This window comes from Tachypleus tridentatus, chromosome 7 (assembly GCF_004210375.1).
Source record: "Tachypleus tridentatus isolate NWPU-2018 chromosome 7, ASM421037v1, whole genome shotgun sequence".
Classification (NCBI taxonomy): Eukaryota; Metazoa; Arthropoda; class Merostomata; order Xiphosura; family Limulidae; genus Tachypleus; species Tachypleus tridentatus.
Window position 1 is genome coordinate 58940212 of NC_134831.1, and position 21572 is coordinate 58961783.

The window sequence follows — 21572 nt, forward strand, 5'->3', positions numbered from 1 at the left end:
CAATTAGGGTACTGAGAAAAACTCAAGAAGGTTTCTAGATTAAAGCTAGTTACTTTAAAAATAAATTGTGTGCATTGTTTTGTGAACACATATACTTACATTTAGTGTGTTGGTAGATCTAAAATCCCATCCCTCAGTTGTTCTTATTGTTTCTTCTCACAAATTAGGCCGGAGAGACATGTAGTCATGTTAATTACTTAAATGAACCAAATTGTTCTTGAAATCGAGAATAGGCGGACACAGTGTCTCACGAAACCAATGTGTCTGTCATGGTAAATAACAGTAAGCGTGATTTACCTTTTCCTTTCTCAATGTGCATAGTTCGATAAACCCAGATCAGCAAAAAGAGTTAGCGTGGTATTGAGTTAATGGTACGCGAACCACAAACTCTTAGAATTACTGTTCAGCACGCTAACAACTATTCTAATAAATTTTGTATCAAAATGATTGGTATCTAAATATAACTATACCGCATTAATAAGGGAAATATTTAAAGTGAGCAATATTTGAAGAGAAAAAACAATAAAATATTTTTAAAAAATTCGAAAATACAAAACATTGGATTTGTAAAATGCTGAAAAACAAGCAGAAAGCAAATAACCTGGTTAAAAAGCTTGATTAAATAAATTTAGGTTTTTATTTGCAACAGCGGCCCGGTATGGCCATTTGGTTAGGGGCGCTCATCTCATAATCTGTAAGTCGCGGGTTCGAATCCCAATTTCACCAAACAGGCTCATCGTTTCAGCCATGGGGTAGTTATAACGTAACAGTCAATCCTACTATTCGTCGGTAGAAGAGTGGTCCAAGGGATGCCGGTGGGTGGTGATGACTAGCTGTCTTCTCTCTAGTTTTACACTGCTAAATTAGGGACGACTAGCACAGATAGCCCTCGTGTAGCTTTGCGTGAAATTCAAAAAGAAAATAAACAAATCATTTACAATAGAGTGTGTTGTTCTCGATTATTCAAGTTATTTCTTCCTAAAGAGTTAAAAAAATCATGTTATGCAATTTGTTTTTAAATCGCTAGAAAGAGTTAATAAAAGCTTCGCTACCCCCACATACCATTTTTAGTGTTTTATGGATTAAGCCAGATCGACTTTAGCGCTTACTTTAAAAATCAAGTGCACTGAAAATTGATTAAAATTGTCAAATTTCCACAAAATAATGTTTTGAGTTTAAATATTTTTTCAAACTCCAAGAAATTTGTATGCATTGATATTTCATAGTAAGGAACGCTACAAAAATAAGAATTCCAAATCATAACTTTCAAAGTGAGTAGATAGACTTGAAAAGTATTGAAGGAAAACAAGAATCATTTACGGAGGTTTTAACGGATTCGGATTTGCCATGTGATAGACCTTTAGAGTTCTAGAACTGCTGTGTTCGAATACATGCGTTACAATAACATATTTTACTTACTTACTTCGGTCTGTGAAAGTAAACGACAACGGCAGTTATTCTTAACACTCCTACGAAAAGACGTTTCTAGTCCTGATTTCTCCAAGCCCGTTCCCCTGGCTGTGGTTTTCTAGATAGTAGATAGGGACAGTGGGAATCTCGTTAATCCATTCATTAATGGATTTAAATGGCAATTTCATTTAAATACAAAATTATTAGCCTAATATTAATAACCTTTCAAGTTGCTCTGGGGCCTATTAGGCCCCACTTTTCGTAGGAGTGTTAACAGATTTGCCATAAATATAAAATGCATTGTTTAAGAAATAGTCATGGTTACACTGGGCATGATGTTTTATCTTGTCAATTTGTTAGTGATATGAAATACAGAGAATTCATTTTCTATCTACAAGTTACTGTTTAAGTCTATTAATATCAGACTAGAAGCCTATCGATTTAATGTGTACTGACAGTAAATAGTTGTCAGATAAATTAGGAACTTTAACATTGTATATTTTAATGGATAGATAAGATAAATGAAACGTATCGTGCTCACGTTAACATATCTTATTGAAGCAGTTATTTTTTATTGATATTTGATGCATGAATTATTTGCCATAATTGAACTCAAACAGCACTGGGTGTAGCTGAGTGGTTAGCCTCCCTAACTGTGAATCTGGAGACTCGCAGTTATCGTTCTGTTGCTGCATACACGCGCTCCGTACTATGGAGTCATGAGTGCGTTATAATAGTAAAAGTCATATCCTACTATTTGGTCAGGCTAGAGTTGGTGGTGGATGTTATTGATTAGCTATCTTCTTCCCAGTCTATCTGTTTAGAATTAGGATTAGCCATGCGCAGACATCCTTTTGTATTCCTGCGCAAACATCCTAAAGAAACAACTCAAATAAAGAGTACATTATCAATTAAGAATATTTCGGTTATGAAAATCAGATTCCTTCCAGTTAATAAGGTTAACCATATAAAATGAACTGGAATTTTAAATAAAACGGAATCTGAAGTTAGGTTCATAGAAACCAGTGTAGGAAACAACAGCTTGAAGTCACGAATAGAATAATAAAGTGTTTAAATTGGTATAACTATTTATACGGAAATAATTCATGTTATTCTGAAGTATTGTGGTGGTAGGCTTAGCATAATCGAAACATTTCGAGATTTTTCTAAATTATAGAGTTAACTGTTCATTAGGCTGGTTTCTAAGCTATCCACATAGGAAAGAGCACTAGCTTGCTTTGTACAAACTGTGTTGTTAACTTTTTGTGTGTATTTTTCATATTTACACTAGTTAAGCCCGAGAGACATGTTGCTCACGTTAATTGCTTAACTGTACCATCCTGAAAAGTAAGGATAGGCAGCAGACACAGTGATCAAAGAAACCAATGTGTCTCCCATGGAAAATTACAGTAAGCATGATTTACTTTTGTTGTCTCAACGTATACCGTTTGACATACCCAGATCAGCAAGTTAAAGACACTTACTACTAGTTTCTAAAAATGGTATTGATATGTAAAGTATTTTTTTTAACGTTAGTTACTAAATGTGGTTTAGTGTAATGAGTTTCTAATACGAAGAAAATAATAATAACCTAATTTCTATACATTTATAAAAAATACATAAAATTTGTTTATAATTTCCAACATCCAACAGATTCTAATAGTCTGAATTTTTATCTGAAATATTGCAAAATGTGACAACTTATGATAGTTAATCTGATTTATCAGAGGTTTCGGAAATTTAAAAGCTGTTAAAAATGTGGTTTGTGATCAACTTCTGAAATGTGAAGTCCGCCGGTGGTACGGGGATAAGTCTTCTGATTTACAATGCTAAAATCAGGGGCTCAATTCCTCTCGTTGAACACAGCAGATAACCCAATGTGGCTTTGCTATAGGAAAACACATACACAAGGAAGTGTGAAAACTTGTCATTGTTTGATTTATCAGGGGTTTCGGAAATGTGACAGCTGTTAAAAATGTGGTTCCTTACCAGCTTCTGAAGTGTGGAAACTAGTTATTGTTTAATTTATAAAAGGTTTTGGAAATGTGACAGCTTTTAAAAATGTGGTTTATTATCAGTTGCTGAAGTATGTAACTGTGTTTTATTAAGGGTCTCAGAAACACTGCAACCATCAGTAGTGTTACTTTCTATCAGTTTCAAACATGTGACAATAGTTAACAGCCTTATTTATTACTGACGTTCGCTCTGCGTTAACAGTTATAGAAATGATTTATCAATTTACAGAACATTTCGCAAACTACGAGTTCAATTTGCTTCTGCTTGCAAGTGTCGTGATTGAATCGGATTACGACGTTAAGCCACTTTTTGACAACATATATATATATATATATACTCTCACAGTAACATAGCAAGTTGTATGGCTAAAAAGGATTCATGACCTACTATTAATTTTAGATTTTATTCAAAACAAGCTACCCATATAGATTAGATTTAAAAATCAGCTTTGGTGTGAATATAGCTAATTTATGTTCTTACTTATAGTGGTTAGAAAGCAGTGTTTAATGAGTTATATAACCTCACTGTTAGCGTTATTTTCGGTCTTAACTATGTTATGACAAAAATAAATGTCTGTTTTTCCTAATTTTATTCACTACAATTAAAACAAATTAAATAAACCAGCTTTACATAAGAATAAATAGAAGATCAAATAACTTAAATATACATGAGACTGATGATATGATAACATTATCTAGAAGCATGTGAGAATGCTAAAATAACATGATATTTTGGGGGTAATCTATTAATAAAAATGATATGTTAAAATCTAGAAAGAAAATAGAATAATAAACGTAGAAGCTAGGTTTCAAATAACAGCGAAGAAAGAAAACATAAAGTTATCAAAAAATATAAAATTAGTGTGGAAATAATATATGAAAATAAACAAGAAATCTTGTAAACTATATCACATAAATTACGCTGAATAATGTGATATATACATTGGACTAAATTTTATACATGTAATATAAAATAATATTGGTCAGGACGGAATAACTGTTAGATAATAGTCATTACGTAAAGCGATGGCGAAGAAGAAAAACTACATGAACTTATTTTAAAGAATGATTTTATATAAAAGTAGAATTATGTATTAATAATGATGTGGGACTCCAAACTGAACTGATGTAAGAGTAATGGTATTATAAGGTAACTTGAGATTACATAAGTACGACAATGAAATACACGAAGATAAACTTAGAAGCTAGACTTTCGAACTAATTATCGCCTTTTAAGTTAAGCAAGATGCACATACGAGGAATGATGTGGTAAGTTAGATGTACTGTGAATATTGGTTCTATAAGCTAGGCTAAAAATTAATAAAACAACTATATAAATAAAGGTAGGAAAAGCTCTATCTACATAAAATTAAACGTAAGGTAAATATTATGATGAAGTAAAATGATGTAATACATGCCTGAGAGTAAGGATGGTAAAAGAAATGTTATATTTATCTTCATTCTCACTTCACAGTTTGATAGATTTTTAATGAAACAAACCCCATTTGTACTATATTAGAATATAAACATTTTCTAGTTATATTAATTAATTTCTGTTACTAGAGTATTGTTCTAAAGCGCAATTTATGCCAACCGCATCTTCAACTCGTGTGACAGCTAATTTACTAGAGATCTTGTGAAAACAGGTACCAGCCGGAAACAGCTACGTCACAACATTCACTTCCACGTGGAATATTTATGATAACTTTTGAAGGATGAATTGAATAAGACGAGTGTTTGAAAGACTTATGTTCTAGTCATGAAGAAACTTCAATATATTTTCAGTGGCTTATTACAAAAATTCACCCTAGTAGCCTTACTTAATAAAAAATTCTTATTTGACTTTTATTTTAAAAAAATGGTTTTCATTTCTAATATTTAAATCAGCTATGTTACTATAAAGATATGTCACACATGTCTGCTTAAAAACAAGACCTTAAAATTATATAGCAAACTACGTGACATCCTGTTATTATGCTTATTTATTTAAAGTGATTCTTTTTCTATTTACATTTACTTTTAAATGTTAATTATATCAAATACCATAAAAGTAAATATCTGTTCGTCCAGATTGACAAACCATAAGTCATACAAGTTTTCTACAACGTCCTCAATGATGCAGTAAGTGACTCTGTCAATTGGGAGAAATTTTTATTTTAGTTTAATATCAAATTATAGTGCCCCAAACAGAAACTTGGCTGAATAATAATTGAAGAAAACATGAAGCTTATACTGTTAAGATCATTTTATGCTCGTAATAAGCAAGACAGTTAGTTCTCAGTTCGTAATAAAACTTAATTTCACGCAAATTTGACTTAAACATTACAAAAAATATCTTTTTTAAATTAATAAAAGAAACATTTATTATACATTAAAGGTATGAAATGTTGGAAATATTTGAGCTGTAAGTCAAAAATGTTTTGATGTTAAAATAATTTTTACCTTGAATATAATTTTAAAAAATGAAAAATTGTGTTTTATTAATGAGAGAAAAACTAATGAGTTTCTAAGTGTCTTAAAACGACTCTGAACAAGTGCAACACTAAATCATGTTTTTGTGTTTGTTTTAAAAAGTAGTTCACATGAAGATTTAACATTATTTTAATTTATGATTAAGAGGATTATTTGAGTACAGTATAAAGTTTAATAGATTTAATTTGAAATTAATTTACACGCTACACATATGCTTTTCTTACCGTCTGTAGGTTCAAACGTTGATGAAGCAAACAGTTATTGTCCAAAGTTGCATCCAGTAACGCCATCATACGTCGTTCTTAACGTCATTAGAAGTATTATCCTTTACATATTCTTAAAAACCTTCTTGTTAGGAGAAGAGAACCTGTTCTGGTTATGCGATATTCCTACTATAAACTAAGTGGATATTAGGTTTATATCAAATAGCAGACTTAATATACTGCATTCTCTGATCAAATAATAGAAAGTAATATGATCAGTTGAAAAATCTTTTTATGGTGGATCCACTTTCTAAGTCTGGTTTTTAGAACTTGAAGATAGGCTTTGTAATATGATGAAAATGTATTCCAATCGTAAAATCGGAATATTAGTTCAAAATATGTCGATATTTGTCAGCAATACACAAAAGCTGATTTTCCGTATTTTCCTTGGCGATGTCTTCTATCCATGAATACCGTTTCTTGTTACTGTTCAAGTCATTTCCAATCTTGAAAAAAAATTTATTCTTGAATAAGATGGAAATTTCTAACAGCTTCAAATCTGAGACAACTTTTCTCGAATGTTCTTGGTTTATTTGTTTTTCAGAGAATATTCTAACAGGAAATTTTAGTTAATTTAAAATTACCGATAACTCAAGAAAAACGCTTTTATAATAGTTAAATGTTAGTAAATCATCCCAATCGAGGTTTTAGGAAGAATACCGATGTAGAGAAAAATATCTTACACTGCATCACTGGCTCTGACTTCACGGTTATATAGTGCAGAAGAGAGGGACCGTGCTCATTGGTGGCTGGGGCGGTGGTACGAAGTGACATCGTTCAATCGATTCATTGTCCGCCTGCGTTATTCATCTACAGAATAACATCAAAAATTTGTGATGTAACGGACTATTTGTCATCCTGTCTGTGGTATATCAGCTGTTTTCTCTGTTTAAATTTATTTCAAGGTTCAGTTGGCTATAACGGCTAATGTGTTGCTGGACGTTTACCAGTTTTATAACAATTTAAATTTGTGGTCACCATATTCAGTACGATAAAGTTTTTAAACTGGTTAGACTCTGTAGCAACTGTGATGATAAGAGTCTACGTATTATGTATCGGGTTAGCCTTGATGTTAAACCTGTTGATAAACCACTCTCTATGGTTTGATGATTTTGCTCTTGTGATCATTATTTTAATAAATCTCTGTCTTTGATGTAATAGTTTAGCATCAATTGCCATTGTGCTTATAAGTGTAAACATTTTAAAAATTGTTGATTAAAACTCTGACAACAGTAAAGTGGACTAGTTGTAGTGGTCATTATATTGATAAACATTTATTATGTTGTTACTTTTCCTTAGTAGTCATCCTGTGGAAGGAAAAACATATTTGACTCGACTACTTAGTCTCATGATCATCCCGTTGAGTATCTTCTGTTCAAAGTATGATATATGGTCAAAATGACCACTTTGAAATAAAACTCTATTTTATTACTTGACTTCAAGGTTTTTTACCACTCTGTAGGTCTCTCTTCGTAAACCGTTTTTTGATTGGACAGAGTCTTTAGTAATCACTCCATTGGTAGACCACTTTTTATAGTTTGACAGTTTATCCTTTGTGGCCATTCTATTTACGAACATCACACTATGTTACATCTGTTTAACATTGGTCGTAATTCTGTTCATATAACTATGATTATGATCTGAACCTAATCACCTATCTGTTATATTAATGTGTATTTTTAGCGATTATTCTGTTTGTTATAACTATTAGTGATATGGTTGTTTAACCTCAATTGTCAGTACTTAAAATTAGAAGTCATTCCGTAGATAAAACATTATCTATGGTGATACTATCATATTTTAATGGCCACTGAGGTCTTAAGCATCGATGTATATTGTACGACTTTTTAGTTTAAGGGGTTCATTTTATCTATGGAATGACTATTTAGCCTACGTAGCTATACTGTTAAATGACCTTTATTGCTTTAATATAAGACGAGGAAAAGCTTTTCATAGCCTTAAAAGTTAATCTGTTTTATATTAGATGCCACTCTGTCGTCAGAACTTTGATTACAGTGTCACTATAAGGACTTAGTACTAATTCAGTTTCGGTAAACCTCCGGTGATTAAATAATTTTGGAGGTCAAGACTGATACACCTATATTTATCGTGTAACCTTTCAACCTGTGTAATTGTACAGTATATTAGCACTGTATACTGTTTGACTGCCTAGTCTAAGCGGTAACTTATTGATTAAGTTTTTTTCTAGTCATCAGGCGTGGTTTAGTTCGCGTGCTGGGCTGTGTACAGAAAGATTCAAGGTTTGCACCACAATTCAGCTATACACATACTATAGGGTTCTCGGGGAGGAAGCGTACAGCAATATACAACACAACACCACAGTCTGATAATTTAATTTTGCCAACCTCTGTATAAATTGATTTGTAAAATCTCTAGTGGTATTTAGAAATAAGCCTTTTCTTTCAAGCAAATAAATCATGGGGTTTTGAGATTGCATTAGAGTATAGCGTAAGACATATTTGTCTACATATAATAAGGACAAAAATTTAATTAATTATCAACAAACATTCTTTACACAATGTGTATCTAAGTGTGAAATGATATTTCTAGCTAGTTGAAGACAATGCTTGTTATTTTATATGTATTAGCGTAAAAAATTCGGATAAACAAAGTAAGTTATTAAATATCCTTAAATAGATGTTTCACAGTAATACCCATGTGTCATTTAAGCCTGTTGACATAACAAGTTTCACTGTATTACAAAATAAGCTTTGAATTCTAACTTATCTTATAGTTTCAGTAATCTCAACTTTACATTATTCAAGAGCCTAGAATATCCAGTCTGGCAGATTATTCTGTTTTATTTCGTATTACACTAGTTTATAACATAAATATAATATAAATAGCTTCAATAAAAGCCATGAAATCTGTTGCATAATGCAAGAGAAACATTTTAAACAGCAACTGATGTCCTTAATATTTTAACAAGTTAAGCCCTTGCTGAATTCTTTAAGTATTGTTGAGATATATGGTTTCTGTATTATACACGATAAAAGTTGTTCTCAATGTTAAACATGAAGTTCTGTGTCAGTGAAACATTTAATTGTAGTTCTGTTAATTTATTTTCCTAAAATGTATATGTTTCGTTTAGCGTTTATACACATTACTGTTAATATGTGTGAGTGTACCGATACTTTTGCTTGCACGTAATATCTTCAGTCATCGGGATTTATCTTCAACTAGGGGTCTTATCTTTAGTTACCAAGTAATATGTTTAGTTAGGGAATATTCTTTCTAGCTAGCAGGTATTGTCTTCAGTTAACGGGTCATATCTAAAGCTAGCAGATCATACTTACAGTTTGCGGGTCATATCTTTAGTTAGCAGGTATTATCTTCAGCGAGTTGGTCTTATCTTCAGCAAGCAGGTATTATCTTCAGTTAATGTGACTTATCATTAGCTAGCGGGTCTTATCTTCAGCAAGCAGGTATTATCTACAGCTAATGAGACTTACTTTAAGCTAGCAGGTATTATCTTCAGTTAATGTGACTTATCATTAGCTAGCGGGTCTTATCTTCAGCGAGTTGGTCTTATCTTCAGCAAGCAGGTATTATCTACAGCTAATGAGACTTACTTTAAGCTAGCAGGTATTATCTTCAGTTAATGTGACTTATCATTAGCTAGCGGGTCTTATCTTCAGCGAGTTGGTCTTATCTTCAGCAAGCAGGTATTATCTACAGCTAATGAGACTTACTTTAAGCTAGCAGGTATTATATTTAGCTAGCGGGTCATATCTTTAGCTTCTAAGTATTACTTACATTCAGCTGCTCTTATCTTCGACTATTATCTCTAGGCAGTGGGTCATATCATCAGTTATCAAGGATTATTTTCAGCTAACCTTCTGGTTAGGATTACCTCACTCTAAACAAAGGTAACCATATCTTGTTAATCGTTGGTTCTGGTCTTAAAATATACTAAAAACGTAATTAACTAAGATTTTAAGACTTACAACAAGAGTTTTGCATGAAATTAACGAAATGAAGAGAGTTTTATTTCTAAAGTTTTATAAAACTGTTTTTAAACACATATACTTGTGTTGCATGTGGTACTGATTTTATAAACTGTCTTACAATACACAGGAATAGTTAGAGATTTTTGAGTTTTACCAAGTAATATGTAAGAAAACAAGTTTTCAAGTAAGATAGAGTACAGTTTGTTTTATATTCTGCTCGAAAGATTTCGAAAATTAAAATTAGTTAGAACACAACCTTACATATGTGAATGATGAAAGTTTGTTTGAAGTTAAACACAAAACTACATCAAGAGCTGTCTGTGCTCTGCCCACCAGGAGTATCGAAACTTGGTTTCTAGCATTGTAAGTCAGGGAAGACATACTGCTGTGCCACTCTGGAGTGAATAACGAAAGAGCTTAAGTCTGTGTTGTATCAACATCGTTGTGCATTGTTTTTATTATTGAATGCTCATACTGCTGTGCCACTCTGGAGTGAATAACGAAAGAGCTTAAGTCTGTGTTGTATCAACATCGTTGTGCATTGTTTTTATTGTTGAATGCTCATACTGCTGTGCCACTCTGGAGTGAATAACGAAAGAGCTTAAGTCTGTGTTGTAGCAACATCGTTGTGCATTGTTTTTATTATTGAATGCTCATACAACTGTAAGTGATCATCTTGTGTTGCCAGGATTTAAAAAAAAAATGTAATATGTATATCATTCGACATTTACTTCTAATACGAGAAAACGTAACAAGTGAGACACCATGAAGTACAAAGTTACAATAAGGAGAATCAATGAAGACAAGTATGAAACAAATTAAGCAATACGTGACCAGGATCTGGAATAAATATCATTATATCAAGATTGTGCCACTGATTGTCATCCTCAATCAGGGTTAGTCTTTTCTCCAGCGTCTAAATGGACTAGACTCTGTTTCCATTTTTTTTATCAATACGTGACAAACTGCTTACAACGTAAAGACTGTACTATCTACTAATACTGATCTACAAACACCACAGTTAGAAAGAGTTTATTGCGTAAAGACGCTGTATCAGTACCCTATCTATAGTCAACAAAACAAGATGATACTGTAATAAATCCAAGGTGAGTGCATGTTGTGTTATTTTGTCAGCAAATTTAAACATTTCTTTACCTATAGAATGAAAAATTGTTCCAAAACCTTCAATTTTGATGGTTATTTGTAGTTAGTTACCCTGGTTAGTTCTTTTTGTATACTTTTTTTTTTCAAAACAAAATTTATTTAGCTACGAAGTTAACCAATCATCTCTCAGTTAAGGAACAGTGAAATAGATCCACATAACGTTTTAATTGTTACTTTCTTAGTGTTCTAATTGTTCTTTTTAATTTTTAGCCTAAAAGTTATTTGTTTGTTTTTTGGAATTTCGCGCAAAGCTACACGAGGGCTATTTGCGCTAGCCGTCCCTAATTTAGCAGTATAAGACTAGAGAAAAAGCAGCTAGCCATCATCACCCACCGCCAACTCTTGGGCTGCTTTTTTATCAACGAATAGTGGGATTGGCCGCCACATGATGGGGATTCGAACCCGCGACCCTCGGATTACGAGTCGAGTGCCTTAACCCAGGTCCGGCATGGCCAAGCGTGTTAAGGCGTGCGACTCGTAATCTGAGGGTCGCGGGTTCGCATCCTCGTCGCGCCAAACATGCTCGCCCTTTCAGCCGTGCAGGCGTTATAATGTAACGGTCAATCCCACTATTTGTTTGTAAAAGAGTAGCCCAAGAGTTGGCGGTGGGTGATGATGACTAGTTGCCTCCCCTCTAGTCTTACACTGCTAAATTAGGGACGGCTAGCGCAGATAGCCCTCGTGTAGCTTTGTGCGAAATTAAAAAACAACAACAAAACAAACAGCCTTAACCCACCTGGCCATGCTAGGCCAGCTAAAAAAAATAGAAACATGTTTTGAACAAAGAGCATTAATTTTAACATTTGTGAAAAAAATCATGTAAACTGCAAGTGTGTTTTTCACATTCCTCTTAATTTGTTCATTTTGAAATCAAAACCAGAGGCATATAAAAATAGCACTTACAATCTTTTGTGTCTTACAAGTCACTACTCAAGAGGCTTTTCGTTCAATACCAGAACGCGCCGGTTTGGCTACACAACGATAGATCAAAGATCCTTGGAAATTGTGTGTGTGTGTGTGTGCAGCATAACACTTTAAAGGATATTTATTTAAGAACAGAAAACTCTTGTTTTAATCGCATCTTCTAAGCCATTAAATCTAACTGATACCACTTGATATCAATGGATGTTAATGCTAGAGCAATAAAAATAATACATTGGATTTTCTACTGTTAACTAATAACCACGTTTATGTGTTAAGTGTAAACAACATCATATGGTTATTAATGTTGACTCCTGAATATCTTAAAGGCTTGCTAGATTGATATCAAATGACATTGAAATTTATCTTTATCCAGGAATGATTTTTTAGACACAAGATACACCCTGTTTATATTTTGTTGAAGCTAAGACTTAACATAATAAAAATATATGTTATACCAATATCTCATGAGTATACTTAAAATCATTAGAATTTGTGTTAATCCAACCTAAATATCACGCAATACTTTTCCTTTAACGAGCTTTTACTATAAAAGAAACAGAAGCTTATTAGCAGCTTCTTCGACATTAATCGCAGGTCTGCACTTATGAATAAGTAAGCTCTCTTTTATAATCTTATAGAAAAATAAAACATGCAGTTGTGTGGGAGAAATAAACAAGATTTATTTCGTCACAGTTATATTAATACAAAACACAATAAGGTGACCACGACGTGTCTTTTCTGGCGTATTGTTATTAACAGTGACCTTAAATATGTTATATTAAGTTTATTTGAATATGCACATCAGCGGGTCACATGACAAGCATAGCCAATACAAAGTCACGGTGAAACATCATTTATCATAACTACATTTTGACTTTGCTTGTCGTGCCATAATTGACGCTTTTGTAAAGACAATACAATAGTTATTTCCGATGTAAAATATTCATATACGCTCATCTGAAATTTACAGTTTTCAAGACAAGAATATTATTTGTACTTAATGGAATTACAACAGTATACAAGATAATCCAAAATAATCTCCTTCTGGAAAAGTGATACAAATCACACGTCCACATGTTGCATGCACGACATGTCTGTTCAACTGAATATCTCAAGTAGATGGAGAATATAATGAGTATTCAGGCTATTCTATACGTATGCATGCTGTCGTGCCACCGGATACAGCACGTTTCCGGTTGAAGTAGGCCCTGAAAAGTGCAGTTATCTTTGCACATTAGATGGCTTATGGAAATCTTTCAAGGAGGAGAGTTGTGCTTTGACATAAAAGCCTTACACCAAGTCTTTATGCAGTGTGTGTACGACTACCTGTCAAGATGCAAGCAAGGTCGTCATAAAGAATACAACTGGTAGTAACAACGTGGGTTGCAGCGACGTAGTGAAGCTGTATCTTCGTTTTAATATAACGTACTGAATGTAAGCATATTGTTAGCACAATGTCCTTCCTTGATCAGGTACTCAATCTTTGTATTACTCAACTCGAACAAATGTCGGCTACTGACACTGAAATAATACAAAAAGGACAAAGATCTTTACTAATAAAAAACACAAATACTTGCCCTGATCAATAGTTAATTATCTACTTCTCATAGTTCACTGTAACAAAAATACTGGAAGCGTTCTGATCGTTCTCAAAATATTGTTAGAACAACAGAGAAGTGAATGCTGCAGTAAACATTTTTACTATCAACAGCTTTCTGGACTTACAACAGTATTAATATTAACAGCTTTCTGGACTTACAACAGTATTAATATCAACAGCTTTCTGGACTTACAACAGTATTAATATCAACAGCTTTCTGGACTTACAACAGTATTAATATCAACAGCTTTCTGGACTTACAACAGTATTAATATCAACAGCTTTCTGGACTTACAACAGTATTAATATCAACAGCTTTCTGGACTTACAACAGTATTGATTTAGTACCGCAAAAAACTGATTATTCTTCAAGAAAATACAAAACTAATCTTAACTCAAGTAACTACGTTAGCTGTTCGAATTTTAAGCTTATTTCTAAACTCCCAAAATGTTCAGAAATATTTACAACACGTATGAAACAGCCGACTTCCTCAAAATCGTGTTATGTTGAAAAGAGTATCAGTAATGATTGTTACCGAGGACTACATATTTCTCTTATCTGCTCTTTCTTTCTACAAGCATATAGTGGACATAGAAATGTTTAGCAGTATTCTTAATTGACATCGGTTTTCGAAACGCTGTTAAATACACTATACATATGATTAAATATTCTGATTTTGAACCACACTATCATAAAGCTATTTTATCATTGAATTGTTGTTACTTTATTTCAAACTAAACTATAACTAGGTTATCTACTCACTTGATCTGTCTGTCTAATGACATCCAATTAACTATGGTGACAGCTGTTGCTAAACATGAAAGCAAGGGAATGCTATAAATTCGACAGTGTTTTTGTCGTTTGTTTCGAATTCCCATTAACGTAATCTCTGCTTAGTTGCTATGCGAAGCAGAAACATACAGTTTAGTGGAGATGTTTACAAGCATAATTTATTCAAAGGGGACATGCCGTATAGGTGTCGCTGTACTATCTGTTTACACTATTAATGGGTAAAAAAGCAGTATCAGTGTTAAATTTCACGTCAAGATTACATAAAAATAAAATTGTTTTCCATTGAAAACTTTATTTTGGGGGCTCTAAGATTATCCATCACTTTCTACTATTACCAAACATTGTTACTTTTCACCAAATCTTCAGAATGATAAGCATATTTAATTCGTAATAAAATTTGGTAAAGTAAATAAATAATATGTTGTTCAAAATTCTTATCTTACATAAATATAATTTATACAAATTACACTTCACTAATGTAATCTGTTAATCTTGCAACATTTACAAATAGCTATCAGGCATGACTCAATGATCAGAACCTACGAATGTCAGATCGAAACTTGTCGTCGAATATCCTCGTCCTTTAAGCCATGGGGTGTTATATTGTGACGATTAATTCCAGTATTTTTAGTAGCTTAAGAGTTAGAGGTAGATGATGTTGACTAGCTGTCTTCCCATTAGTCAATCAATTCAAAATTAGCAACGACAAAAGCACATATCCTTTGAGTAGCTTTGTGCCACATTTTAACAAAACAAACCAACAAACGTTATACAAACAACGTTTCAACTACCCCCGACTAGACAGTGGCACATCGGTATGTCTACAAACTTACAACACTAGAAACAACCGACTAGGCCTTTCGTCCAATATCAATTATCTTCAGGTCGGCTGGGATATAACAAATATAGTTCGGTTGACATTATTACACGCTGTTTCATACTTTCGCTCAAAAGTTATTATAACATTATAAGAAACATTGGTTCAAAAAGTTATTTTAAGAAATTAATTATGATGAAACGTTGTAATAAAGCCGAAATGTTTTAAACACAATTTTCTCACCATTCGACAAGAAAATAATGCTAGTTTTAACAGTCATTATTTAACTGGGAAAAATTAACTTTGAGAAGAAGTACACAATGTATTTGTTTGAAAGCAAACATTCAAAATTATTTATGAGCTCTTTGTTGGGCAAAAGACTGTTTGAATATGAACGTTATGTTAAGCACATTTGATCATTAGAAAATATGCAATATAAACCTACATTGTTGTCTTAACATTTGTACTATAGATTGACTCTTGTCCTACGAAAAGGTCATAAATGAACGTGAAAGCCACTTTAAAAAAACAAGTTAACTGGAGATGTGTTTTTCCCAACTCTCCTGAAAACCTGGAAATATTTTATCGGATTTCGGCGTTTAAGACAGAATTTGAAAGTTTACATTCAATAAATATACTGTCCACCTACCGTTGACTAACTGGATTTATAAAGCTAAGAATCTGGTTTTGATATCAATGGTGAGCACAGCACAGATAGCTCTTATTGTGTGGCTTATTGCGTAACTAAATAAAAAATATAACAACAACCAAGATTTGTTAGAAAATAAAATTTGTTTTATAACACATTTTATGTGCATTAAATCAAGAACGAAACATAATTATTGACACATTATATAAACCACACTTTAAAACTGTTTAATTAAAAAGGATAAAGATTTTAATCGTTATACACTTAACTCAAGACGTTTTTGTTCGTTCAAGACAAGTCTTGTTCTAAGTACTTAAGTGAGATTTATACGTAATATATTATCATTGAACACGCACTCATCATCGCTCTAACTTATAATACACTGGGCATCACATTTGTCTGAGGTTTTTCCTAGTGACAGAATTACGGTTGTGTAGATTAGTCGAGTTCTTTAAATGCATTAAACTTGCCAACCTGTATACCATGTGGAATTTATTAGATAATGAAGAGACCAGTTGAAAAATGAATCGTTAGGGCAAGTGTTAGATGTGTGGTATTCAGGTACACTGATAAATGAAATGAATCGTTGAGATCCTTTGGCAAGTGTCAGATGTTACACTGATAATGAAATGAATCGTTGAGATCCTTTGGGCGAGTGTTAGAAGAACAGCATTCAGGTACACTGATGTTGACATCTACGCTTAAAAGTCTTCACAAAAGACAAATTGAGGAAATGTGGACCGCCAGGAATAAGTTATAACTCGGACAGTAAAGAAACGAATACACAACTCAGTTGTTGTGCAACGTATCTATTAACCAAACTTGCTAGCTTCCTTCTGCACTGGTCTGGCATGGCTAGGTGGGTTAAGGGGCTCATCTCGTAATCTGAGGGTCGCGAGTTCGAATCCCTGTCCCACCAAACATGCTCTTTCAGCCGTGGGGGCGTTATAACGTGACGGTCAATCCCACTATTCGTTGGTAAAAGAGTAGCCCAAGAGTTGGCGGTGGGTGGTGATGATTAGCTGCCTTCCCCCTCGTTTAACCATGATAAATTAGGGACGGCTAGATCAGGTAGCCCTCGTGTAGTTTTGCGCGAAATGAAAAAAACAACAAACAATCCTTCTCCACGTACTGACTGTATTGGTTGCTGGGGTTGACAAGAGCTTTTGGAATGTGTACATCGGACAAAGGCAAGAATAATTTCATATACGTCCACAAAGCATAAAGACGAAGGGACCAATGATATCCAATTCTCCTTGGAAAAAATAATACTCAGGTTTGTTTCTTGCGTGTAAAAGTGAAATATATTTCTATTCTTTGAGAAAACTCAATATTATTAACATTGGTTTTGTTTCTTATTTCACAATATTGTAGCGAGATTGCCATAAACCAATATTTATGAGTTGTAATTGTTTATAATAGAGTGGAATGGTCCAAATAACGGGGGACATATTTACAGTCATGTGTAAAAGTTAAGACACCCTATGAAAGCCTGTGTATTTTTGATAACATTTTTGGATATATAGATATTTAATCTCAATTTTAACAATACTGAGAGTTTATAGGAACATAACTAAACAATTAAAACTGAAGAAAAGACTTTTCAAGATCTTCTGTAAATGTAATTCTACAAAAATGCATATCCTAACTGAGGAAAAAGTTAGAACAACCCCACATTTATTCCTACTTAAAATGGCTCAACTCACACACAGGTGTATCACACCAGGTGCACATGATTAGAAGATCGTTACTCAGCATTTTGAATGAGGCTTGACCTATTTAAACCTCAGACATTTAGTTTGGTGTGCTCCTGACTGTTGAAGTGAGAGTGAGCACCATGGTGGGAGCAAAAGAGCTGTCTGAGGCCTTCAGAAGGAAAATTATAGCAGCTTATAAATCTGGTTAGGGATTTTAAAAGATCCCAAAATATTTTGAAATCAGCCATTCCACTGTCTGGAAAATAGTCAACAAGTGGAGGGCTTTCAAAACAACTACCAACATGCCCAGGTCTGGTCGTCCAAGCAAAATGCTAAAATGTCTCCAAACACCCTACATGTCATCACGAGACCTACAGCAGGCTCTGGCTACTGTTGATGTGAAAGTGCATGCCTCTAGAATCAGAAAGAGACTGCACAAGTTTAACTTGCATGGGAGGTGTGCAAGGAGGAAACATTTGCTCTCTAAGAGAAACATCAAGGCCAGACTGAAGTTTGCTAAAGAGAATGTAGACAAAGACCAGGACTTCTGAAATAATGTTCTTTGGACATATGAGTCCAAAATTGAATTATTTGGACACCAAAACAGAAGACATTCCAGGTATTCCAAATACAGCATTCCAGGAAAAGAACCTCATACCAACTGTGAAGCATGGAGGTGAAAGTGTCATGGTTTGGGGCTGCTTTGCTGCAGCAGGACCTGGATAGCACACAATCATAGAATCCACCATGAATTCTAACGGGTGCTTGAGGATCATGTGAGACCATCTGTAAGAAAATTAAAACTGAAGCGGAACTGGACCTTGCAACACGACAATGACCCAAAACACACCAGTAAATCCACCAAGGACTGGCTGAAAACTAAGAAATGGAGAGTTCTGGAATGGCCGAGTCAAAGCTTTCAAACATCTCACAGCTGAAAGAATTCTGCATTGAGGAGTGGGGAAAACTTTCTTCAGACCGATGTTAGAGACTGGTAGATGGCTACAAGAAGCGTCTCACTGCAGTTATTTCAGCCAAAGGGAGTAACACTAGCTATTAGATGGTAGGGTGTCCTAACTCTTTCCTCAGTTGGAATATGCATTTTTGTAGAATTACATTTACAGAAGATCTTGAAAAGTCTTTTAGTTTTAATTGTTTAGTTATATTCCTATAATCTCTCAGTATTGTTAAAATTGAGATTAAATTTCTATATATCCAAAAATGTTGTAAAAATACACAGGCTTTCGTAGGATATCCTAACTTTTTCATATGACTGTAGATATTGAATTTTGGGGGTACAGTAGGTTTTAGGTTTCTTATTGTTGTGTATAGACGTTTTCAAAAATAAAATGGGGAATCATTTTTACTTATGTTGTGATAAACTTTCTCGGGAACAATATTTCCCAATAAAAGTTCAAATTTGTGTATTTTCATCATAGAACTGTACACTAAGCCTAAGTCTATAATCTGTTCCCAAAATCCTCCACTGGGATGCATCAGTGCTCTTTGTTGTGATTACTGTCTCACATAAAAGGCCTTGTCGAAACTCGTTATTATACGTATGGTACGGTTGGCACACTATTATACGTTATTTACTTTCGCTCGCGCGTTATAAGAGATTTTCATGCATACGTGCTTTAGAGCAGTCACAACAATCTTATAAAATGTTCTTAACCAACAGTTAGCGGCTTAAATTTCTGTATTTATGATTGTACACCAAGTGAAATCTGAAGATAACTCACTCCAATTTTACAAGTTGGAATGATAATTAAAAAATTAAATTCCTTCTGTTAAGCTGAGCATTACCATTATGTTTTTTTTTTTTTTTTGAATTTCGCGCAAAGCTACTCGAGGGCTATCTCTTCTAACCGTCCCTAATTTAGCAGTGTAAGACTAGAGGGAAGGCAGCTAGTCATCACCACCCAACGCCAACTTTTAGGCTACACTTTTACCAACGAATAGCGAGATTGACCGTAACATTATAACGCCCCGAGGCTGAAATGGCGAACCCGCGACACAATATAAATGATAAACCAAAACATTTGTCGTTTTTAGTTTTGAGGAAGAGTAATAAGTATCCATATTCTACACATTATGAAGAAACGATGTGAACACAAAAACTACATTTGTTTGGTTAATTCAATCGTCACACGTACAGTCAACTTATATAATGATCCATGTTTCACTAGAAGTATCACCTCCATTATTTCTTGCTGTAAATTGTTTTATGTATACTCACACAATTATCACTAATTTTCAAATTTCCATTTTCCTTTTTTGAAAATACCCATAGATAATTTTTATTCAGTTAAAAGAAAATTCTGACCGCAGAAAATATCTAATGCAATGGGAAAATTTTTTTATGACTTAGATTTTTTTATAACTTATCAGCTACAAAATGTACCGCCATGACCAGGTGGTTAAGGCTCGTAAGCCTGTCACACCTAGCATGCTCGCCCTTTCAGCCGTCGGGGCGTTATATAGTAACTGTTAATTCCACTATTCGTTGGTAAAAGAGTATCCCAAGAGTTCGCGATGGGTGATAATAATTAGCTGCCTTCTCTCTAGTCTTACACTGCTAAATTAGGGACGGCTAGCGCAGATGGTCCTCGTTCAGCTTTGCGCGAAATTAAAAACAAACCAAACCAATCAACTACAAAATGCAATTAAATTAATTGACCAATTAGTTTAATACAGAAGTAATTAATAGATATTGTAAAAGTGTCCATTGATAAGAGTTAAGCCTTTTAAAGGTTTCATGTTTGAGCAAATAACCCTAAAATTCGAAATGAGGTAGGAAAATATTCTAAAGAATGTTGTTGAGATAAAAGAGCGACCACAACTTTTTAAATCGTGTTATTTATTTGATACTTTATAACAGTTGATAAATACTCTTTCATTACTGCAAAAATAAACTTTGTGTATATGCAGAATGTTTAAGAAAATAACGCAATTAATTAATTGGAGTGATACGAGTTTTTGTGTTTTGATCTTTTCTAAGGATATTTCAAGAACTTAAAAAAACAAGCTCTATAACTATCCTAAATTTCATAACTCCAGAACTAACCTTTTGAGAGCTACTAAGGTTATGATTATGATAGACGTAGATGACAGATACTGCTGCGTCTTTATAGTTCGATGCCCCACGAACACGTGCAGTCTGTAAATAATCTTTAAAACAGCGTATTTTGTAACACATTGTCAAGGCGGTTATCGATATTTTGAATTCACCAAATATAAAAGTGTTGTTTACCACAGACTGAAAATACAAAGCAACACAGGTAAATTGTACTTGAATCAGTTTAAGTAACAAAGGGGAAATACCAATTAATTCGACATTTTTAGAAACAATATCTTTAATGTTTTTTTCACGAGAATTGTATATATTCATGTGTGTTTGTTTGTCATTTTGAAAAATCACCCGAATTTCAACATCGGGATTTTTATTCAAACATATAAAGACATGCAGCATAATATGAATTCTTGAAACCAGGTCACCTGCTAGAAAAATCCACTACTATGTTTGTTATTTAATTTTACATGAGTCAACTCACACTATACAATTTTAAATATTTAAAATAAATCCATTTGTTATATGCACTTCCATGTTAAGATGTTACTATACAGTTGTATTCCTTAATATAGCTGTCGAAGGAGACCGTTGCGAGGTATATGATGCCATGACAACAACTGACGGAGATGTTGTTGTTTTTACAGAAAAACACAAAAAAGTATTAAGTCCTCCAGTCCTTGCTTATTCAGTTTAGCTTTCTTTCTTTCCTTTTTTTGGACTTATT